At 36.8% G+C, this 4,728-nt stretch overlaps 1 non-coding gene across 1 annotated transcript; it reads left to right on the forward strand.

Annotated features, from left to right (window-relative positions):
* The first annotated feature begins 1,730 nt into the window (after positions 1-1,730).
* Positions 1,731-1,837, forward strand: LOC136231632 (small nucleolar RNA R71). Its single transcript, XR_010690002.1, has one exon. It is a non-coding gene; the product is annotated as a small nucleolar RNA R71 (small nucleolar RNA).
* The last annotated feature ends 2,891 nt before the right edge of the window (positions 1,838-4,728 follow it).

Raw genomic sequence — 4,728 nt, forward strand, 5'->3', positions numbered from 1 at the left:
TTACAATTGAAGGCGGAACTGGTCCATCTTCTCGAATCAAAGGCTCTGGGTCCTTATCTTCTAATTCTTCACCCATTATTGGTTCTATTATTTCATCTTTTTTAATAATGTCATTAACACATTCTTCAACTAAATCGAGTTTCATACAGGTCAATTCCTCCATAGGATATTTCATTGCTTTGTTCATATCAAACTCAATCTTATCTTCTCCTATCCTTAAAACTACTTTCCCTTCCGACACATCGACTAGAGCACGTCCCGTGTTCATAAATGGTCTGCCAAAAATTAGTGGACAATTAACGTCATATGCAAAGTCTAATATAACGAAATTGGTAGGAAAAATAAATTTGTCGACTTTAACTAAAACATCTTCAATTATACGATATGGTCTTTTAGTGGTTTGATCCGCTAATTGCAAAACCATATTGGTACGTTTGATATCTTCTTCTAAACCTAACTTATTAAAAATAGACAACGGCATTAAGTTTATACTTGCTCCTAAATCACAAAGACAACTTGGGAATTCAATATCTCCCAATTGACACGGAATAGTAAAACATCCGGGATCTTTGAGTTTAGTAGGCAAATTACTCGACACTATCGAACTACAGTCTTCAGTTAGTGAAATGGATGAAATCCCTTCCCAACTAATTTTCTTTGAAATTAAATCTTTTAAGAACTTACCATAATTGGGAATTTGCGTAATCGCATCCATAAATGTCAAATTAATGTGCAAATTTTTAAGTTTGTCTAAAAATGTTAAAAGTTGTTTGTCATAGTCCTTATTTCGGACTTTGTGTGGAAAAGGTGGTTTGGGTACAAAAGTTTTTGTACTTGAGTCAATTGGTGAACTTTTAGTGTTTGATATATCTTCTTTGGATTTTGGTAAATTAGTTCCTGGTAAAGTTGAATCTCCGAGCATTTCCGGACCTAAGTAATTTTTCCCTGAATGAAGAGTGATAGCCTTTACATGTTCTTTCGGATTTTCCTCTGTATGGCTGGAAAGACTTCCCTCTTTGCGGGATGGAATTGATTTAGCAAGTTGTCCAATTTGAACCTCCAAATTATGGATGCTAGATGAATGGTTTTTAATAAGCTGATCGAATTTATTCTCGATCCGTTTAAAACCATCGTCGTGATTACTTATTTTTCCACTCATAGCATCTATAAATTTGTCGATTTTAGAAGATAAAGTGCTAATCGTATCTCTTGATTGATTTTGATAATTATTGGTACAATTTTGATTAGCATTTGCATTATTATTATTATTTCTCCAGTTAAAGTTAAGATGATTTCTCCATCCAGGATTATAAGTATTGGAATAAGGGTTATTAGTTTGGTTTTGCCCTTGGACAAAATTTACCTATTCAATCTCGCTCATACCTTCATAATCCACATCTGTTTGGATTGGATTACCATTAAAGTCGCACGGTGCCATAAACCTATCAATTTTGTGCGATAAGACAGAAAATTAGGCTTGTAACATCGCAACTGGATCAAGATTCACTATACCTTTAACCGATGATGTGTTTAAGGATGATGGTTTCGCCACTGGGATATGTCCACGATCTGCGGGCCACATACTGCTGTTAATTGCCATTTCCTCCAAAAGTTCTCTTGCTTGGGCAGATGTCTTTTTCATAAATAACCCTCCCGACATAGCATCTAATGAACCTCTTGTTGTAGGATTTAATCCATTATAAAATTTTTGCATTAAAAGTGCATCAGGCAATTGGTGGTGTGGGCATAAACGTTGAAGTTCTTTAAAACGTTCCCAAGCCTCATAAAGAGTTTTGTTATCATGTTGAGAAAAAGATGTTAACTCTTTTATGACTCTTGGGGTTTTTGCTAAAGGAAAATATTTTGATAAAAATGCTTGGGCAAGTTGGTCCCAAGTTTCAAACGTTGCGCCTGGCATAGAAGTTAACCACTCTTTGGCTCTGTCCTTCAAAGTGAAAGGAAAGAGGCGAAGTTTGATTGCTTCGGCAGTCACATCTGATATTTTAAAAGTGGCACAAATTTCAAGGAAATTTGTCAAATGGGTGTTAGGATTTTCGTTAGGCAACCCGTAAAATGTTACATTATTTTGCAACATATTAAGCAATGCTGGCTTAATTTCAAATTGGTTTGCATTTATTTGGGGTCTAACTATGCTGTTGGTTACACCGGCCACTCCTGGCCTAGCGTAATCCATAAGTGTAGCCATAGTTTCTGGCTCGGTATCTCTAGTTTTTAATGGAGTTTTGTTTTTGTTTTTCTTGTTTTTCTTGTTCTTTTTAAGGGTTCTTTCAATTTCTGGGTCAATAGGGTCTGGTGTAGGAACTTCGAGAACTGCGCATGTACCTGAAATCTTGCACGAACTGAAACTACCTTCAAAACAGAATTTGAAAAATAAATATGTTAGTAATTCGAAATAAATAAAATATAAAAGTTTGGATTGTTGGTCCCTTATAACGTGACAAGTTTAGTTCCAAGGGGGGGATAGGAACTATTTAAAATTTTGTCCGTTTAGGGTGACTTCTTTTCTTAAGAAAAGGTTTACACAGCGGCGCTAAGTAATTCTAAGACACAAGCTTAGTCAACTTTTGACTAAGTCTGTTTCTTTCCTTGAGTCAGGAGATAGCACTTAGAGTTTATTCCTGAACTCAGCTTCTTAGTGCACTCAACTTAGCGTGAGTTCGTTACTTAGTCAGGTTTATAGCAAGCAATATATAAAGGAGTTTAAGGGTTAGAAATATGTTACTCAGCAGGCATATCCTGGTTCGCCTCTCCGCCTACGTCCAGTCCCCGGAACTCGTTCGAGCTTTTTGAATTCTCTACTGAGCTCTTTAAAGGTAGAGCACGAAACCTTTTACAATAGAAGCTGAGTATATAAGAGTACCTTCCTCTATGCTTATACTCACTCCTATATCTACCGCTGAGTACTATAACCGAGTACTCAGCCTCTCCTTTCTATTCTTCTAGAAATGATAAGGTGTTTGTCCTAAACAACAATTGCTAAGACACTTTAGATGATTGAAAATCACTCTAGACTTTTACACAATAATTTGGAAATTGGTGTAAGGTTTTTGCTTTGCTTTTCTCACAGAACTTCAAGTATGAATTTGGACAGCGTTTCGGCTAATTGAAGATCTGCATCGATTGAAGCAAATGAGAGGCCTATTTATAGTGACACTTGAGGCACTGGTAATTTCGAATTTCGAAATAACCGTTGGAGGGAAACGGCTTCCTGTCGTTGTCACTCAGTACGTGCTCAGTGTCGTTGGCCAATGAGATTCTTGCATCTTCTGTCCACGGCAGTGCTCGATAGCTTTTCGTCTGGCAAACAGAATGTTTCGACATTTTTGGCAAAGTCTTCCAGACAGCTTCCTGTGCCTTCTGAACTTTACCTAAAGTAGAAATACTTTGTCTAGAAGTTGGTTCTCGTCTACCGTTGTCCTGACTGCTTGTCGCTTAACTCAACAGCTTCGTCTTGAAGCTTTTACTGGAAGGCTTCTCGATCCTTCTTCATGCTGAGTCGTCGTTTTGCTTGATACGACTTCGTTTCGTCTTCTTGGGCCGTGAGGTCTTGATTATGTTGACTTGGGCTTGACTTCCACTCATGGGCTTTTAGACTTTGTATCTTAATGTCTTATAGATAAATAAACTCAACATTGAACAAACACATTAGTATGAATAAATAAAAGCATTTAATTTTAATGTGTTAGAATATTTTTTATCAATTACTTAAATAATTTTGTCAAATCAAAATCATGTGGAAAGGTGTTTCAACAAACTCCCCCATTTTGATGTTGGCAAAAATATTCAATTGAAGAACTCAGTGTTGAGCTCCCCCATGATAGTTGACCTTATATTACTCAGTATACTCCCCCGTAAGGGTTGAGCTGCTGACTTAGTTTTACTTTAACCATTTCGAGGTTTAATCAAGTAAGTCTAAGGTCAGTTTTCAAAATTAGGTCAGCTTTTAAAACATATTCTTTTTAACTCAGTTTATGCGGAAGATTTAGATATCAGAGAGCGCTGAGTATTTCTTTGTTCAATGAGTTTAAGAAGACATATAAAATAAGTCAACATATTGATCAACACAGCATACAATCATAAAGCAATGTAGACAAGTAGCACAGTTGATTTAATGAAGATGCGTTAACTATTCAGTACAAAACATGAGTAAGCATCACATAAGATTGGTCAGTGTTGAAAAGATAGATGCATAGTTTTGTATTCAGGTCAGCACACAAAAAATGCATAAGGGAAAGACTACAAGTTTTAACAAACTATTGAATCTAGTCAATCCTAGTCAAGCTATTTCTTCTTGTAGTTAAGTTGGGCTTCATGCTCTTTAGCTTTACCCTTTCCCTTGTATTTTTGCTGACTTCCTGAAGCTTCCTCTGATTGCTGAGTTCTTTGTGCTTGTTCTTTCTCCCCCGTTTTTCCACCATCAGCGGGAGGAGGAATGAAGGTGTCTTCAATGGCAGCTTGAGTTATGCGTTTAGAGAATGCCTTTAGTTTTCGTGTGCTTGTATTTATGCCGTCGAAAATTGGAACACCATCATCCAGAATAGGACATGGAATACTGATAGCTGCAGAACTCAGCATACTCAGAACATATGCTTGAGACTTTCCAACCCAGTGTATGCTGTCAGTGAGCATTGCAAAAGCTTGATGAAACATCTTTAGCAAAGATGAATCAAAATAATGACGCTGAGCATTTGTATGGCGCACGTGGTT

This window comes from Euphorbia lathyris, chromosome 5 (assembly GCF_963576675.1).
Source record: "Euphorbia lathyris chromosome 5, ddEupLath1.1, whole genome shotgun sequence".
NCBI classification, from domain to species: Eukaryota; Viridiplantae; Streptophyta; class Magnoliopsida; order Malpighiales; family Euphorbiaceae; genus Euphorbia; species Euphorbia lathyris.